This window comes from Rhipicephalus microplus, chromosome 1 (genome assembly GCF_043290135.1).
Source record: "Rhipicephalus microplus isolate Deutch F79 chromosome 1, USDA_Rmic, whole genome shotgun sequence".
Classification (NCBI taxonomy): domain Eukaryota; kingdom Metazoa; phylum Arthropoda; class Arachnida; order Ixodida; family Ixodidae; genus Rhipicephalus; species Rhipicephalus microplus.
Window position 1 is genome coordinate 230,684,145 of NC_134700.1, and position 20,584 is coordinate 230,704,728.

Here is a 20,584-nt window from a genome sequence, read left to right on the forward strand (position 1 = left end):
CAACTGAAGCTTGCGCGATGCACTGTTATGTTCGGGCGTAATTATGGCTTAACTTTCTGGCGTCTTTCTATACGCGTGTACATGCTACCTTTGTTTCGTCGCGAACAAATGCTGCTCGCTTCAGCACAACGAACAATGATTTTGAGTACTTACAAGGGATTACGTTAAACCACGACTCCTGCGTGCATGCGTGCGTATATACGTGTGTTCGTGCTTAAACGAACACGCTGTCCTCGGTCACTTTTACATTGCATCTACAGCGGCGAGAAAATAGTCGCCAAAATCTAATTACTATAGAAGTTGCCCCGCCGCGGTGGTCTAGTGGCTAAGGTACTCGGCTGCTGACCCACAAGTCGCGGGTTCGAATCCCGGCTGCGGCGGTTGCATTTCCGATGGAGGCGGAAATGTTGTAGGCCCGTGTACTCAGATTTGGGTGCACGTTAAAGAACCCCAGGTGGTCAAAATTTCCGGAGTCCTGCACTACGGCGTCTCTCATAATCATATGGTGGTTTTAGGACGTTAAACCCCACATATCAATCAATAGAAGCATGTCACCCGCAGGGTTCTCACCAGGATAGCGTCTTAACTTTCGATTACGCGTACTTCTATGAACGAGAGAATGAGAATTGTTCAAGGAACTGGTTACTTTTTGACGAACACAACCTAATTAAACGCATACAAAGAACATTAGGCACACGGAATTACAAGGGACAATATATCTTTTTCCTAATCTTCAATTGTACACTGAAGTACTTAAGACATAAAAGGGATCGAACACACGACCTTTGAATTACGCGTCCGATGCTCTCGCAGTTGAGCTAAGGAAGAGGGCGTTCCCCTCGCCCTTTGTTGGGTAAAGACTGTTTGTTGGCCATGTGGTACTTGCTTAATGACAAAATATCTTTAGTGCAACTAGAAATGTGCTCGAGTGCAGCTACAAATCGATGCAACATATTTCTAATGCAAGTGGCCTGTCTTCGTGTGTGTCTTCTCCGGGCAACGTCCCTGCCACCTGTCCTTGTCGTTGTGCGTTTCTTTACTGTATGCTTTGCTTGCGTCATTTTGCGGCTAAAGTATGTCATCAGGCTTCGTTGGGTTTTCCCGCGCGTGCAGTTTGGCAGCGTTAGCAAGCGATAAAAAGTGTTACGTGAGTGTAACACTCTTTCTGCTACCTTTTCTTCGTTTACTCCTCCTACCCCTTAAGAAGCAAGTTTCGATGAGGTCTGGGTTCCAGTAGATGCGGCAGTTCCTTTGGTTTCTTTTGTCAGATGGCCTACAGCTATTTCTCTTCGCCTCGATGTTCTTCATATTTCGTAACAAGTGCATTCACAGTGTCAACACTTCTCAATGTGCACTTCTTATTTAGGAGCGTTGCTCTTTCAAATTACAAAGTACTTAGTCGGTCCACCATCTGCCGTCGAAGAGGGGCCCGCTTGAGCGCCCCATACAGGTACGCGTGTCAAAAATTCAACGAGAAGCACCATGTCACCCCCTAATTAGGTCGTTACGTCACGTAACCACCCTTGTGACTTCACTTGTGTTCATCGGCATACGCCCACTCTGTCAAGACTTGAACGGATGCGTGCCCATCCTAACAAGTCAACCATCTTTGCAGGCACGAGAAAAAGACCGCCAAACCGGTGGCACGCCAGTTGTCGGATATACGTAGACCGCTGACGAGTTGCTGAAAAGTTAAGTTCAGAAGCTCAGTACCACATCGGCTTGTTTCAACCAACGTTCCCAGCACTCGAGCCAATCCAAGCTGTGTATCTACGGCACACGTCAGTTATGCAACATGTGTTTGATGCGACGGGACTGTATATTGCGTATCCGCTCAAACTTCTGTATCGCGTCTCGCTCGTTTGTTTCTAAACAGCCCGAAATCACTGCAGCTTGCCGCAGTACTATACACCAGGCACTGATCACTACCGGGGGCAAAAACACAAGAAATGCCCGAAAGACCGGCCGAAACCAGCAATTAGAGCACTGACCCTTCAGGCATCTACAATCTGCCGGCTGTTGTTTTTCTTTTCACCGCATCATTCTTACTCCGAGTCTCTCGCCACTTCGCCTTGTCTCTGCAACGCGCAGAGTGCTGACAGGTCGGCCTCCTTTAAACAATGACGAAGTGCCGTCGTCGAAAGACTGAGACGTCAACCGGCCCGCAGTGTGCGTCGGTGAGGCGACGTCCGCCGCCCTGCAGTCTGCGCGATCGAGCCACTGACAGCTCGGATGGCTGCATGGTTCGTATGTGCCCGCGAAAAGTAGTCTTCCCTCTCCTTCTCTCTGCGTCTTGCAGCGTTTCGTCGGGCGCCAAAAACATTTCCAAATGCTCCGCCGCTGCTATAGCTTCTCAAGGCACGCGTCGTACATAATTGCCACAAGGTGCCTGTTTCACTAAATGAGCACAACCTTGGTTTCTTTGCCAAAGCGATCCGGCTCGCAGATTTTTTTTCTTATATTTTTCTCTCTATTTGGCACTTTGCGCAACTGACTTTCGTTCGATGCGAAATTCGAACTTTAGAGTATTCTTTGATAAATGATCTGCGTCCACACATCCACCTTCTCTCTCTCTTTCTCTCTCTCATTATCTTTCCCACTTCGCGACCTTAATAAGATCAATGCGGCTTTAGCTTTGTCCTTCGTCGTTCTTTTTTCCTTTTTTTTACTTCTTAGTTTTTATTCTCTAGCCCGGTAGTTTTCACTCGCCATCCCGCGGCCCTTATTCCCGACCTCTTGGCTCGGAGGCGATTATGTGGAGCCAGTTTCACAATCTCGCGCCGGCAGCTCAACGCGACAAGCCTGAGAACACAGCTGGACGCACGCGCAAGGCGGCGGAGAGCTGTTGTATTACGTGTAATTCGAATCGGCGCTGTTACAAGGGTGCTCATTGAGGATGCTGCGCAGACTGTTCATCGCCACTGGCACACGTCACTTATGTTCGCCGTTCTCTCGCATTCGCGGATGACGACTCAATTGCTGGGTGAGATAATGGTATGCAACTGCTGCGATGGAAATAAAAGAAATAGAGCATTCGGGGAGTGTTGCAGAGTGTGCTGTAACTTATTTTTGCGATTCGCTCGTTACGACTTCTTAGCTTGGAAGTATGTGTAGCTGCTGTTTTCCATTGTTTTCGGTAGTATGGTAGCTATATGTACCTTAACAACTCGCGACAGCGATGTTCGATGATGCGTCCGGACGAAAAGAAACGACGGAGCATAATAAACATGAAGATAAATATAGTTAGTATTTATTCGTGCATAGCATAAGGTAAAACATTTATTCTTTTATTCCCCTCACCCCTTTCCCCAGCACAGGGTAGCCAGCCGGTCTAAGAAGTGGCTAACCTCCCTGTCATTCCGCTTAAGCTTTCCTCCTCCTCCTTTATTTCCGATAACAAAAATATAACACCCACCGTTTAAAATCAATTTGGCTATAGAGCTGATGAAATATAGCGCGGAACAAATTTCATATCACACTTTGAACAATGGACAAGTTTCTCAGTTAACCTCGTTTTGAGCCGGGCTTTCACCATGCCCCATAACAAAAATTGAGGAATATTTACATTTTCGCTCACAGTCCCCCTTTTCTCAGTTTTACCTCGTATATGCAGTTCGAGAAATATCATCCCATACACAAAAAGTGACAGTTTACTGTTTCCAATCTTTTTTTAAGTGCCTCATGGTGTATGGTGCAATTGCATACTACATCTTTTTTGTCCCCTTCCCTAATCCCCCAGTGTAGGGTAGCCAATCGGATGTCTTTCTGGTTAACCTCCCTGCCTTCTCCCTTTTGTTGCTTCCTTCCTTCCTTCCTTCTTGCGGGGGCCATCATTAGCACAAAAAACTTTATTCAACGTTTTATTCTTCGTCTGTGCGAGTGCATTTCATCGACGTCATATCCGCGACAAAAATGATGCCGGAGAAGCCTTGGTGGCCCCGGCATGAAGCACTTTCGTTTGAAAATAGATCTCGATAACGTATGAATTTTAATTGTTTTACAGATTTTGTACTGCAGTTACATACCCTCTCGTTCTCTTTCGCGCCACCTTTCTTCTTCCCTTCTAGAGAATAGCGAACCCATGTTTAACCTCCCTGTCTTTCCTTTACCGTTCTCTCTCTCACTTTTACACGTTACCGTTTGACCTAGCTACACTAAAAGCTCTGTCCACCAAGGTGAGGAGGAGGAGGATTGAAAGAGGAAGGACAGGGAGGTTCCACCAAGGTGAAGCAGTGGTTAATGTGCTGGGCTGTTGACCCAAAGGTCGCGGTTTCAAACCCGACCACGGCAATCACTTTTCAATTGAAGAGGAATAGCATAAGGGCCCGTGTATTGTGCGATACCAGTATACACGTTAAAGAACAACAGATGGTCTAAATTTCTGGAGCCCTCCACTACAGCCGCTCTCATAATCACATCCTGGTTTTGGGACGTACAAACCTACATATTAATAATACTATTATTACAATAAATGTTCTACCAATGTAAAAATATAAAATAATCAGACGCCTGGTGTATGCAAACACGCCCTAGGCACGTGTGCTTACATGTTACTCGGCAGCGAAAATGTTAGTGCGAGCGTGTGTGCGTGGTTTCTCGACAAGCACCCTTACAAAAAAAAACAGCGCACATGCACAGCTTCGAAACGAAGCGCGGCTGTTCGTACGCACGGTAGGCACGCCATAAGTGGGCGGCCTGTTACCCCCGAAGAGAAAGGGAAAAAAAGCACATGGATGGCGACGCGGCGAAGCATGTTTACTCAATTTCGCCGCGTCGTGTGCAGGCACGAATTCAAACGCACCTGTCGTGACGTGCGCGCAAAGCCTGCACGACGTCGGAGCGTTGAATTTCAACGTGTTTGTAGAACAGCCAAAGTGGCCCAGCCGGGAAACACTATTCGTGGGGTTCAACTCAAATCACTCGCCCGCGTCTCTACCACGACATCCACACATATGCTAGACCATGGACTCTCGCAACAATGGCCGAACCGGTCACGCCACCAAGCCATCACCAGCTCGATGCAACAAGGGCATATACTGTTAAGGGTTGACGGTGGCCGAATGCCAAACAAGGAAAAGAAACAAGCGTCGGTGCTTTTGTTTTTTCATTCCGATTGACTTTCATTTCCGAAATGCGATTTGCGTTCTTCGAGTTGCGGCTCGTTCATTAGGTGATTCGATATTGCGACTGTTTTGTCTTGTTGAAGTAGTATACCATCCACTGATTGTTGATTTATGTACTTGCGTGTCCTTTGTGATTGGACGCTCTTCAATGTATGTGCAGCTTCAAGTGGAAGACAGGTGCACTTGTATACAGGGTGTCCCACATAACTTGAGCCATGAATTTGAAAACGAAAGACACTTCAGTGGTGAATCGAACCAAACGCGTACTACTTGCACTAGCCTGTAGGTTCTCAGGCTATATTTTTTTTATTTCTCCTCATACTAATTACTTATTATTTACCTATTTTTTAATTATTGGCTGGAAACCCAGATTATGAACACTGAGATGTAGAGAACTTTCAGAAACCACCGTCTAAATTGTTTCATGTACGATACGTCTTGCGCTGTCATTTTTTCTACGTTGTAAAGAAAGCCTGTGAAATTGGAAAAAAAGATGTGTGACGGACCGCGACCGCACTGCTATAGTGCTGCTATAAGCTTTCTTTACAACACGCAAAAAAAAAAGATAACAGCGCTAGACATATCCGTACAGGAAACAATTCAGTCGGTGGTTTCTGAAAGTGCTCTACATCTCAGTGTTCTTACTTTGGGTTTCCAGCCCATAATTAGATGTAGTGGATTAAGAATTATTAATTAATTAGTATGGGAGAGAAATAAAAATAGCCTAAGTACTTACAGGCTAGTGCGAGTAGTGTGCGCTTGGTTCCATTCGCCTCCTAAGTACCTTTCACTTTCAAATTCTTCGCTCAAGTTATGTGGGACACCCTGTATAATATATACACACATGATGCAAATACTCAATATAACATGTCTTCGGCCATGTCGGCATTCCATTTCAGCATTCCCTAGCGCACAACACAAGACACGACCCAGGTGTCTTCCCCGATTGTCGCTTGGCCCTTGTCTAAGTGTTGTGCGCTAGATGCTGCCATGCAAATTTTATCACGAACACAAAAAGATTCGCTCCTCCCTGTATGTATTTAACGCGCGCGCGCATGGTGTTGTGTCGGTGACACGTGCCTATATGATCTCTGCATTAAACTTCAGACTATGAGAATGTCTTTATTCGTGAACCCCTTCTTTTTTGCGAATTTTCCGAAATTCAGCCAATTTTTAATAAAGCACCATTTCCTTTTTAGTGAAGTATACCTACTAATAGTGAGCGTTTACAGTTTAGCTTGAATTTTGTAACTCGTTACCTCAATATATCCCATCCCACAGGTCTGTCTGCGTTTATATAAGGCCATCTTGTTCTTTATTTTGCGTCTTTTGAAGTGCGGCATATCTCCCGACTAGAAAAATAAACGATTCGAATTTTTTGCTTTTTTCTGGATACGGTATACCAATAACTGTATTCAGGCATGTCACGATTGCACATCTTCAAAGTTTATCGTTGCTAAAGGCGAATTTTCTTTTCACAGTGTACCACAAACGCCGATTGCGCATGCGGACTCCACGTTTACAGTTTTTACCGTTTACTATTTATCATTCCTGTTCCGTTTACCGTTTACTACGTTACCTTTCTTAACACACACACACAAACACACACACAAACACACACACACACAAACACGCAGCTAACTCCTTCCACCTAATCCATGTCTTTGTTGTCCACCATGCAGCATTCGATCTGCGGTACAAGCTTAACGATGTTTGAATCGCAGTGTCACGCCTCCATATCAGTGCCCGATGTGGGCACTTCGAACCTAGCAAGAAACTTCTGCAGCGGCAGAGGCAAGCAAACAAACCAAAGCCGCAGCCATGCTATGACTCGGTCGTATAGCAGTGCGCATTTTACGCTGTTACAAATGCGCAGAGCATGCTGCAGCTGCGCTATTCGGCCGTCTTACACGCTCATCAACACGTGTCGCACCGTCTGTACAAGTGTGTACACTGCGCGACCAACGCACAGCACACGAACGGGGGCCCTTTATTCTAATGACCGGGCCAAAGCGTACACGCGAGCAACACGGCAGGTGTCGTGATGGGCCGCACCGTGCCCGAGAGGACGGCGTTGGCTGTGCAAACAATGGCTGACGCGCTCGCTCCGGCCTCGTCGCATTGTATTGATGTCCTTCGGCGTGTTCGAGTTTGAACGCGGCTGCGTGGCCCGCTCGATGGAACTATGCCGTGATGCGACATGTGCACGCAGTTTGAGTGGTACGCAGCGGAGGAGTCGTCAAACGTGCGCGGAACAACAGACAGACTGGTTCATATATATGCGTGCAAAGTAAGCCAACCGATAGAGAGAGAGAGAGAGAGAATAAAGTGAGATGATTGATTGATTAATTTGTGGGGTTTAACGTCCCAAAACCACCTTTTGATTATGAGAGACGCCGTAGTGTAGGGCTCCGGAAATTTTGACCACCTGGGGTTCTTTAACGTGCACCCAAATCTGAGCACACGGGCCTACAACATTTCCGCCTCCATTGGAAATGCAGCCGCCACAGGCGGGATTCGATCCCGCGACATGCGGGTCAGCAGCCGAGTACCTTAGCCACTAGACCACCGTGGCGGGGCAGAATAAAGTGAGGAAAAAGCAGGGAGGTTGACCAGAAATTGGAGCGTCCAGTTCGCTACCCTGCACTAAGGAAAAGGGAGATGGGGAAGAAAGATGAGAAAGGAAGCGAAGAGCGAAATAGATGCGCGAAAGAGGAAAAGTGAGCTTGGGTGCTATAGCCTATTCAATAGGCCACTACCACGCAAAAAGTTCAACAAGGCCTTCACTGATTTTCTGTGCCAAGACAGATCATGTCGCATTTCAAGCAAACCGATAGAGATGCCTGCAGAAAGAAACTGCTATGAATGACTGCGCCACATATATCTTTTTTTTTTTAGCTTTCAAGCCTTGTTTTCTATCGCGTCGGGTAACACGCTCCGAAGCCTGCTGACTGAGAATGCTACAACCGAACCACATGTTCTTGCTCCTCAACAATGAGAGACACGATGCGGCGCAGACCTCACAATTTACCCGCATAAAACTCTCTAACGCACCACAATAACGCACACGCGATCTTTACGAATGTATTTTGTTCTCGTTTTCTTCTTCTTTTTGTCTTTAAGTGTAAAACGTAGATTATGTTTGTGTCCCGCCTATAATAGAACACAACTGGTCGAAAGCACTGCAGTCATCTAAATTAGCACGATGAGTCGTCATCCACATCATCATTTTTCTCGCCATATTATTTGACGCACAACACAAGAAGGCTTCTTCCAGTGATTATCATTGTCGGTTGCCGCTTTGTTCCGCGTCTTCGAATATCTTAACCTCACGAAGTTGCTTTTTCTCTTTTTCCCCCTTTTTAAATACAGGAAAATTTACGGACTCCTTCATTTTGCTGGAAACATATTATAGTACAGTTTACGTTATGAAAATGGTCTTTGTCGCTTAATTTCTTGAGGAAGAAGAAGATGCAAGTTTAGCGAGGAAAGAAAGCTTGGCGAATATCAAAAAAAGAAGCAACTTACACGCCCGTGAGGCGGCGTCGAGGCAAGCCCTTGACGTCCCCTCATGGGAGGCCTAGGACAGGCTACCTAAACCTGCTGGTTTCTTATAATAAAGTTTATTCCTCCGTGCCTAATTGTTCGTGAGAATTTGCAATTACTTCATGACGCAAGCGCGCTACAAACCATACGTCGGCCAACTCACTTATGAGTAAGTTCAGACTTAGTAAGACTCAGTCGTGAGCTTGAGTCTTACTACGTGAGTAAAGTTTTCGCGAGTGTGAGTATGAGTGAGTGAAGGGCAAAACATATTTCTTGTGTGGGTCTCAGTGTTCTCAACATTTTCTGCCGACCTATGCTACAGACACAAAGATAGAAACGACAGAAAAACCGCTTGTGTCTTTGTCGGCTGACGCGGCCCTGCATATTCACTAGCGAAACATCCATCGACAACACCCAATGGAGGCGCAACCTCGAACTACAAGTGCAGGACACGTGGGAGTATGGTTCTGTTCATTAACGGGTTTCTGTAATGTGGCACAGCTGTACATCATTTGCGCTTGCCATGTTCCCTCAAACTTTTCACCTTTCTAGACCCAGCTTTCCTTCTAGACCCCAACCAACGGTGACAAACCACACGCTTTTCCATTGGAGCTTTCTGTTTCTACTTATTCCCTCCTTCATTCTCACTCTCGCTACAGTCTGGTGGGCACCAATTTTTCCCTTTAGTGGAACTGAATAAGATCCGTGAGCTGAAATTCAGTGCCTCAGGAGGTGCATATAGTTCTCACGTCACTGGCGTAAATGTCTTCGAATTGTCTCTACACATAACTATGGGACGAAAATGCCAGAAGCTGTATATACACCTGCGCAGGAACCATCTCTATGTATATGTATTTATACCGTTATTGTCTGTACACGTGTTAATTTGGGAGTATCTGAACTGATTCAACATAAACATATTTAAGAGTTATCGCAACTCCACGAAGCAAAAGCACAAACTTAACTGTGACAGAAGACACAATATATGCTTGTTTTTCCTTGTCTGCATCAAGAGTAAGGTTGATTCAAGAAATTATCTAGCAATCAGCTTCATTACTCGAGAAAGCGAGAAATAACAATTATTAATTTCATAGGAACTGCAAGGCCCCATTCCAGACCTCCTGGTATATAGCTCACGCCTCCTGGCCTAGCGCGTTCTTGACGTGCCGCTCGAAAAGCAGCCATGGCATTGGGAAAAGCGTATGTAAGCAATTTGACTATGGCTGTCATATCCACGCATCTCTGCGCAAGTAGAAAGAAACAGAAGGAGAAAAACAGAGAGGAAAACAAAACGCATGTGCCTTCTCTGTCCCCCTACGCACGTCCCTTTTCTTTGATGTCTGTTTGCTCGACTATATACTTTCTTCACTACAGCACACGTAACAGCGCGCATAACAGGAAAGTACGACGACAGAGACCGCGTAAAGAGGTCCGACATACAGGGAGGCAAAAAAGATCTGCGGGGAAGGACAGTAACCAAACGTGAACACTGAAAGCTACTCGATCGGAACGTATACAACTGGGAGCGTGTGCTCACGAAATAACAGAATGCCTGCGGTTTAGCACGCGTGCGCGCTATACATGCATGAGAGAGTGTTTGGAAGGAGGGGGAGGGGTCGCTGATGTGCCGCGATCGCTCGGAAAACACACGCACTACACAGCACCCGGGGCACTTCCTCAATTCCGGCGCCAGTTCCGGAGGCGACATCCAACGGTCTGCGTGGTGGGCGTGCCTGTGGCCCGAGGCTGGCGCACGCGAAATTCTAATTAGGAACCACGGCGCTGCTCGAGGCACCCGACGATCTCGCTCGCGGACAATCAAGCGGAGAAGGAGAGGACAACGCTAAACACACAAGGCCGACGAGGCGGAAGCGCCTCATTGGCAGGCCAGGGTTCGCTGCACGCGCTGGTTGCAGTCGCCATGGAGACTGTTTCTCCGAAAAGCTGCCGTAGAACTCCGACCGGCGCATGTATACGCTCATATGCTAAACGTAAAGAAGCTCTGCGCGTTAGCATTTCATCTTGTGTGCTCAGCCGCTGAAACTGTCCCTGTTGACTTCGGCTGTAGCCCATACGTGAGGATCCCCGGTCTTTTATACTTTACTTCATGAAATCTGCGTACTTTCAAGGCAAGCCAAGTATTTGGAATGACGAATAGGTATACGGTGTGCAAACAACTCCACAACGTCTGTTTTTGAACAGCTGCTGCACAAGCGTCGCGATTGCTTGCGCTGTCCCAATTTTCGCCAAACAAATACACGCATCTGAAGGGTATCATGATAAGCAGCTAACTACATTGACAAAAGCGCTGTCGTGGTGAAAATCATAATTTCAAGACGTTGAAATATCTTGTAGAGCTGTCGAAATGGCACTGACGCTTTTACTTCTATCCAAACAAAAAGTGGAAAGGAGAAAAGGAATGTCAGGTGTATAACCAACATTAGCACGGCTATCGCTAAATTTCGACAGGTTATGCTTTGACGCGTGAACGTTCGTCACGAGCGGCCGTACAGGCGAACGCACCTCAACTAGTGCAGCAGCGCTATTGTGGCATTGCATTGCACGTACCATCAAGTCGTGGTCCCCTCAAGATCACATAAATACTGCAAAGGGCCCGTCTTATATAGGTGTCGTAAAGCGCTGAAAATTGGCCAAGCTTGTATTAAACAAGGCGCGTAAGCCTCGACTAATCCTAGCCTTAGCGAGGCGATGAGGATTGTTCTAGGTCATTGCTAGGCTTTACTACGTGATGCTGTGTTTCTACGTTGATCCTAAGTGCATAGAGATCCGAGTTAAATCACACACTGTCATAAACACGACACGGGTGCCAACCGCCACCCACAGATAGATACTCGCGCTGATGCCAAGCGTTCGCATCTCTCATAGATCTACGGGCACATCGACGGTGGCGTACGCCTTCCGTCACTTCGGGATCTTCCCGCAGCCGCCATTCCCAGTGCTGGGCTAACTGTTGCCTTGTTTCTTTTTAGTGGACCAGTGGGACTTTCCCAATTTCTATGGCGCATAACTCCTTACGACGGGGGACAGTTTCTCACCGCCTCCGTTGCCTTTCCCGTGTTGGACTAGCTGTAGCATTCTTTTTCAGTGGACCAGTGGTGAGTGGAGGGACATGGCCAAGTGCTCTAACACATTGCCGAGTGTTGGTTTAACTGTTGCCTTGAACTAGTGTAAATTCATTTAGGAGTCTTGATTCAGCATATATAAGGCGCCTATACATGCTGCTGTGTATAGGGAAAGGGAACAGAAGACAGAAACGTCCTTAAGAGCTTACATATTATGGCAGCTTAAACGTTTCGTCTTTGCGTGAGAGGAGCAGGGAGGAAGAACTTCCGTGATGGGCATCTATGCAGGAGTTAGGGGGGCACAAAATGAGTTGCGACTGCCACTGTCCGACATTTATATGATGAACGAGCAGGCGTTCGCAAAAGGAACCTATCCTCGCGGGTCTTCTGGTCTATAGCAAAGCTGGGTGGTGTTGAAAGCATTGCGCGCAAGCACAGATAAGGAAGACTATGTACGGCGGATTTTCGTAGTGCACAGAAGTGCAGTGTCACTCACATCCTTTCTGAACAAAATAATAGAGAGAATACTCCCTTTCTCCATGTGCCTCCTACAAAGGCCAGTTGGAACTTTCTTCGTCAATCATGCTGATACCGGTATAGCATCATGAAGTATAATAAGTCAGGACCTTTGTCAACCACCTGATCACTTGTCAACTGCTTGTCAACCGCTTGGTGCCATTGTAAGCTTGACCTTGATCTATACTAACTGTGTACTGCTACCTTTAGGTATTCCATGTGCAGAAACTCTGTATACTACCTGAAGATTACTGTGTATACCACTTTTAGGTAGTTAAACACAGTAACGTGTAAGCTTGCATGTAGTAAAGCAAACATGCAGTGCATGCAGCTTGCATGCAGTACATGAAGTGAAGTGTAAGCTAGTGATGGCAGTGTAAGCTAGCCTCGATATAGTTATGATGTGTGGTACAATTGTAGCCTACACAGTTTTATTCTATTATTATGCTACCTTCAGGGAACAAAATTGCGCGTACATATGGCTAGCAAACACACCAATGCGGCGACACTACGCTCCGCTTTTTCAGGTGAGCTGCTTACCATGTCACCGATCGAGGTGCTTGGCGTGTCGAAGACCTGTGGGTAAATTAGCTGTCGACGGCTAGTGTCAGTGCATTTCACTGCAACGGCGACATTGAGAAATTTGAAAACTGGCTTCGGTGTCAGCTTCCCCACAATAGCTATCTCTTGGCAGTATTTGTAGACAAATTCGCAACTCTGCTACCTTAAGGTTGCATATACTGTAACTCTAGCCTTTGACATCGATTGTTCATGTGTGATGTGAGGAGCAAAGTTAAGTGCATTGATTGAAGGACTGTATTTCTTGGCATATATTCTAGTGATTTCATGACTGATTATTCACATGAACTGCTGTGCTACGGGGAGCTACAAGTTCGGCCACCAAAATGTTAATGGTTTATAGCTAATATTAGTACCGTTGTAGGCCAACATCGATGGTGTCGCATCCATGGAACATGTTGAAGTTCATGAACCACCTGTGTAATGAAGAACTCGATTGGGGCATACTTATAATATGTGTAATAGATCCAGAGCTTCAGGGCAAAAGTTACCAAGTCTGAGTTCTTGAAAATTTTTTGTAATCACAGATGAATTTGAGGTTGCCTGGGACACCTCGAAGAGTAAACAAAGTGGTATTCATGAAGGCGATCGGCAAACCAGGTGGAATAGATGAACGCTTAAAAGTGATGCCTGGACTGCACTTTCTGAATGTGTTTAATCAAGATAACGTCACCTTAACAGGCATAACATTGCGAAGTTACAAGGCCCAGAGTGAGCTGGAGGGCAAATGCTACGTAGTCTGCGGCATGCGCAACACGCCACACAGATATCAAACCAAGAAAGAGGAAAACAATTTCTTCTGTCCTCTATGGCGCTGCGAGCCTCTTTTCTTTTTTTCATATTAACCTAAAGAACATACGCTTACATTGAAAAAAAGGCAGTTCATGATTGTACTTTTCTCTCAACACTTCTGTTGACATCTTGACCGACAACTTTTGGATGCATATGTAAGAAAAATAAAAGACAACAATGCATTTTTAAAATTCAGAAATATTTTCTGTTTTTTATTCATCTCGTGACAAAGTCGACCCAGAAAGAGCCTTCAATAAAAAAAATCTGGAAAATGTCAGACGAGTAAAAATCGGGAAAAAAAATGGTGAAGCTTTAAAGGAGAAGACGAAAATGGTTCACCGTCTCGATGACGGCTAGCGAGAAAACTACTGGAAGCGCGCGATGGGATCGTACTCATACTTTCTTACACACGCATGGTCAAGAGCTCGCGCGTAAACATATACACGAGCAAGCCTCGCACGAAATGTCTCTGTCTCGAATATGGGAGCAAATTTCGCGCATCGTTAAGAACCACTAATGAGCGCAAGGCGCGAGGACGACATCGGCGTTCTTTCACGTCTCGCTCTGCTCTCTTTCCTTGATCTCAGAGTGGGCAGCTTCCTTCATTTTTCGCACGAAGTTGTGCTTATGCACCACATAACTAGTTTATTATAATTTTTTTTCCATTGCTAAGACCAAAGTTTGTTCACGTGTTAAGCGGTCCGCAAGAAAATTAGGGAGTCCGAGTGGCTATTGTATTAAAGCACTTATGTTCGGGACCGTTCCACAGTTTTGATGCTTTTTTTGCGTTAATCTCAAATTTCTTGTTTTCATTGCTCCGCCCACCCTGTGCTAAGAATATATAGACTCGTTAGCCCAGGGGCCCCGCCTGTTCGCGCACCCGTGACCAAAGAGAAAGCTGTTGCTCTGAGAAGTCATTAGTTACCTAAAAAGTAATCTTAAGCGTTTTAATTACGCCATTAATTTCAGGCTGGCACGTCTCAACATATGTACGCCTGAACGACCAGCTCTCGCCATTTTTCTTTTCTCAACTTTTTCGTAGCGCCGCTATAAGCCTATGCCGCTTTTGTCATAGTAATCACATTTACGACAACATTTGGCTGCGAGGTCCACAATCAGCCTTCACCTTATGAAGTCGCCGGGCGCGTCCCAGCGTCAACTGCCGTTATCACGCGAATCATAAAGTGTATGACATTTGTGGCGCATATGTAGGTCTAACTGCAATAAGGCTGAGCAGTACCATCGCTGCTGATACGTGAGCAAGCTTCAAAACCACGAAGTCATTGTTGCTTGATCGAACGAGCATGCCTGATGCCGGGGTATGAAACGACAGTCGCACAATCGCGGTAAACTGGAACGTGTGGCTCCACCTAGCGATCAACGAGCGAACCCAATGATTACGAGCTGGGAACAACTTGCAATCGTCTCCCAAACTTCGTTGATCTGTGGGCTTAGATCTTCGAAGATCTGCTAGATATTTTCTAAACTTACTTTTTGGTCATTTCTATTCCCTCGGACAGCAGAACATTTTCTAGATTATCGAGTTTTCAGTAAGAATGCGTTGATTGTGCACCAGCTGACCCGCCACTTTGAACTCGTTGCAAAATAGTACTTTAAGTACCTCAGAAACGCTTTCCTTCTTTCATTTCTCTCATTACCGAAAGTGATGCTGTACCTTTGGCTTAGCACCACTGTATTGTTGCTCAGTTTGACTATTTGTCATATCTGCAGAAAGGCCGCTATGGTCTTTTTTTTTTCTAACGTGCGTTGTTCAGACATGTTCACTAAATATGTTTTATTGTCGAGAAGCTTTGCACCTTCCGTGATATCATCATGTGATTACACTTGAAGAGAAGTCAGCGACGAAATAGCTTGTTTGATGTCTGATTTAATTCCAATAAAACCGTTCAAAAAGCATTATTCCTAATGAAGCAAAGCTTATCACTCACCGTACTGGAAACTAGGCCCTTGGTGTCTGCATGCACTTGACTTCACAGAAGCTCCAACATGAAATGGGTTACCTGGGTACATAAAATGTCAATGTGATACCTCAACAGAGAGAAACAAAGAAAGTAAAGAAAGAGAAAGAAATATTGAAAGAGCAAGAACGACAAAGATAGGCAGAGAAAGACCGAAATAGAAATAGACAGCGAGAAAAAAAGAAAAAAACTAGTGAGCAAGAAAAAAAAGAGAAAATAACGAGACAAAACAAGTAATCTAGCTCCGCGCTTTATGCTTGGCACTACTAATGCGATTATGCCGCGTTTCCTTTTTTTTCGTTTTTTTTTTAACAAAGGCTGTCTCAGTCTGACCTATGCTATCGTCGTCATTGTAGAAGTATAGCGGCAGTATAACTATAGGCGCCACAAAGGTCACGTGAATAGACAGGGAGTGAATAAATAAATAAATAAATAAATAAATAAATAAATAAATAAAAAGAATTGACGATGCTCAAAATGACAATGATGATAATGAAGATGATGATGATTATGCACGTAGCATCACCAGCCGATTGCGTACACTCATGCGCTTGTAGTTTCACTGCCTTGCAGTTTTCATGGTGTGGAACTGACTGACGTTTTTTTTTAACGTTTATGCTTTGAAGCATATTCTCAAATATGATAGGTAAAAACTTGCAGGATACCTTACGCATTGCATTAAGATTACTCGAATTTTGAGGCCATCCGGTCTGAATATCTAGCGATCGTTATCATTAAATCATTACAATCATCGTATTCATGATGATGATGATGATGATGATGATGATGATAACGATGACAATTTTCGGCTCTATTCATGTTGAACAACTAAGCCGGCTTGCCAGTTTTACTGTTTGATTAGGCATATAAGGCTTTCACTTTAGGTGTATCAGCAGGGGGGGGGGAAGGGGGCGCGACCACTCTCTCCCACTTTCGACAGGGGTCACTCTCGGCTGGGGCAACCAACAAGGTGTAGTATTCTATCACCACAGGGATCATTCAAACATGCGCCTCAATTATGCGAGGCTAGGCTAATAATTACGAGGCTATGTTACAACATCGTGAAAATTTGCCGACATTGCCGCTTTGGTGATATTCCTTATATATATATATATATATATATATATATATATATATATATATATATATATATATATATATATATATATATATATATATATATATATATATATATATATATATATATATTCTGGCTAACGAGTGAGGTAGGCTTGCCCCCCTCCCCCCCACTCGCAAAATAGTTGGTACGCTCAAAATTGTCTTCTTATATAGTACTGCGAACGACTCGATGTTCATACGATCTTCTTACGCGGTTGACATGAAATCCTCGACCATTATACAGCTCTAGTGGGTGTTCCGCATTCGCTGGATGCGTACGTGAAAATAGAGAGTGTTGCTGCGATATGTTCATATCTCTGAAGGCGTTCTCGTGTTTCCGTTGTAACACCTAGACTTATCAGTCACACCCCTTTGATCGCTGCTCACACAATAGTGGACGTGTAGAGCAACTTATTTTATTCAGCACATTGGTTGACTGACAGTTCTATATAAGAGCCAAAACTATACTGTGTACCTAGGTCGATGCTGCTGTTATAAGAGCTTGCTGCTACAGCAAACACATTCTGTATCTGAGGGATCTTGAAGTTGATCTGATTATCTGGCGTTTTTGCGGAAATTTTATTGCAAAAGAAAAGTCGCGGTGACGAAGTAGAGTTATATAACGCCTCCGTGTTTACCTTGTCCAAGCTCACTTTACTAACAAATTTTAGGTTGCCTCTTCATCTATGTTTTTTTTGTAGAATGAAAAACACCCCGTTAGTTTAAAACAGTGTAGCGTTGCTGGGCACAAAGCCACGCGTTTGATCCCAGTCAAACCGGCCATATTTTCACGAGAACTCGAAGGGCGAAAACAAGCTGCCTTCTACATATTTAGCTGCTGGCTGAGAAGCTCGAATGAAGACTATAATAGAAATCCATCAGGCCCAACTCGGTGGTACAGTGGCTAAGGGACTAGGCAGCTGACCCGAAGGTCGTAAGTTCAATCCCGGCCATGGTGGTCCCATTTCGATGGAGGTGAAATGGTAGAGGCCCGTGTACTGAGCCACGTCACTGCCCGTCGAAGAACACCAGATGGTCAAAATTTCCGGAGCCCTCCACAACGGCATCTCTCAAAATAAGATCGTGGTTTCGAGACGTAAACCTTAATATATTATCGTCATCGAAATCACTCCGTCAGTCCCTCTATACGTGTCAGTCAATAGCGGATCGTGGTTCTGGTAAATCAAGCGCGAGAATTTGATAGATGCATGAAGTAAGTATATAAAAGCGTGTAATAAGAATCATGGCACGGGAGTAGAGAAGGATTTCAAGTGCGCTGGTTCGGATAAAGAACACACACATGCGCACACAGATACTGAGCCATAGAGGCAAATCGAAGCTAAGCACTAAGACATTTCGCGCTCTTTAGAAAAAAAAATTGTGATTGGCGGCAGATAATCCACTAATTGATTAATCGCTTGTCACAAACGTGTGTTCAAAAAAGCGCGCGCCTCCGATTTCCAACGGCTGCAACAATACCGGGCGCCGATCAGACGCGACAGAAGCCGGAGCAACGAAGAAACGAGCGGCAAAAGACGCCGAGCCGCGCAGGCACCTAATCTCCCCCTCGACCAGCCACGAATTACCTTGGATCAAACAATGAGCGGATTGTATTGATTGATTGATTGATTGATTGATTGATTGATTGATTTGTGGGGTTTAACGTCCCAAAACCACTATTTGATTATGAGAGACGCCGTAGTGGAGGGCTCCGGAAATTTTGACCACCTGGGGTTCTTTAACGTGCACCCAAATCTTAGTACACGGGCCTACAACATTTCCGCCTCCATCGGAAATGCAGCCGCCACAGCCGGTATTTGATCCCGCGACGTGCGGGTCAGCAGCCGAGTACCTTAGCCACTAGGCCACCGTGGCGGGGCAATGAGCGGATTGTAGAATCTTCGGGTAGAAAAGAGCAAAATGCCATCGGATTACGCCAGGGGGCGCGATATTTTCACACGACGCACCTCACGCTCAGTAGGTATATATACTTTATAAAATAGGGCAAAGCAACTTTTGTCCCGGTGGTTAGAAATTCAGCTATACTACGCACTAATTGATTCCCATTTACAATACTGCCTCCTTGTGTGGGGAAACAACAACAAAAAGTAATCTTAGAAAGCTGCATATTCTACAAAAAGGGACTTTGCGAGTTATTGAAGATGTACCATATCTAATTCACTCCGCTCCACTTTTTAAAGCAAATGCCATATTAACAATGCAACAAATACCGGAGAAGAAGCTAGGCATGGCAATATTCCAGAAATTAAAGTCACGTCAGGACAGCTTTTATCGACGATTCCTGGGGAAGGGACACACTTAGGAGACTAGAAAAACTATATATGATAAAGGTTTCATACGAACTATGGTATGCAAAAACAATCTTACGCTTTAGAAGATTTCTTAAATCATCATCCTACCGTGATAAACTTCGTACAGGAAACAATGCACATGAAATTCTTTTTAAAAAAAGTTAACTTCATACCTCATTTCAACACAAGAATAATTCCGTTTTTTTTTTTACCTTGCTGCAGTCTATACTGTACATATATTTATAAAATCTTTGGTTTATGCGTATATAGAACAGTGTATATATCTATAGAATCCTGCATATGTTTTGCCTTAAGATGTATAGTATGCTTAAGCCTCGTCATGGTGGTCTACAGTGGCTAAGGCACTCGGCTGCTGACCCGCAGGTCACGGGATCAAATCCCGGCTCTGGCGGCTACATTTCAGATGGAGGCGGAAATGTTGTAGGCCCGTGTGCTCAGATTTGGGTGCACGCTAAAGAACCCCAGGTGGTCGAAATTTCCGGAGCCCTCCACTACGGCGTCTCTCATAATCATATGGTGGTTTTGGGACTTTAAACCCAACCAATCAATCAATCATAGTATATTTAACCTTTTCTATGTGCTTTTGATTATCTAGTCACTGATACTTTTGTTATGTGTGTCTAGAAAGGGGCGTGACACCCAGTCAGGCACTCGTGCCTTTTTGTCACACCTCCTAGACAAAACAAATGTTCACATTATTTGTCTTTGTCTGAAATAAAGTTGAAAGTTGAAACTGCAAAAAAATATCTCACTCTTTCCGCAGTTTCGGCTGTGTTGGACGCCGAGGAAAAGCCTTGAAGCTTCGACAACTCAGTGGCGAGCGGATTTAGGCAGGTGGCGGAGAGAGGCGATCGAGAGAAGAAGACAGTGTTGATTTTCGACAGTGGGCGAAGACTTGTCCTGCAGTGGCAGCGCGCGAGTGGTTGATGGCAATGTCGGGGAAGAAGCTTTGCGATTGAAGTGTGGAATCGAATGGACGGGGACTTGAGAGTGGGCAAGTTTTGAAGGGCGTTTCCTAGAAGAGAAATCTCAGGGCGCAGCAAGACGACCACCAGCGCTGTACTCGGTGTGAGTGTTTCCTGACGGTGAAGCACTCAAGCTCACTTCCAAGAACATTGTTTTGAATACGTTTGGATAGTTAATGCATGAGATTGCATTGTAGCGCGAGTTGTTTCTGCCCGTTGTTTTGAATGTATCGAAGCACGTTGTGAGTGTATTTGATAACTGCCAGGTGTGCATGTTTGTGAGTTGTCTGTATTGCCTTTTCTGTCAATATGTTCTGTTTTGTTATCAACTCTTGGCTATGGCTCAACCTTTGGACCACAACCAACGTTCGATGCGCACCAAGGCTACCAACAAGTTACTGTCCACGCTTTCGTGGTGCGTTTCGGAGGGCCAATGCGTCAGCCCTTGGAATCTGCCCGTTGATTGCCTCCCTATTAACGTGACCAGTGGCATCCCTCTACATCACGGTAAATAGGACGCCTAAAAATGTGAATCACGGTTTACATAAA

At 45.1% G+C, this 20,584-nt stretch overlaps 1 long non-coding RNA gene across 1 annotated transcript in view; it reads right to left on the reverse strand.

Moving 5' to 3' along the window:
* The window catches only part of LOC142811509 (uncharacterized), a 324,450-nt gene that overhangs the window by 181,293 nt on the left and 122,573 nt on the right, over positions 1–20,584 (reverse strand). The window contains exon 3 of the long non-coding RNA XR_012894676.1: positions 15,589–15,660. This is a non-coding gene — a long non-coding RNA (uncharacterized LOC142811509). The remainder of the gene's footprint in view (positions 1–15,588; positions 15,661–20,584) is intronic.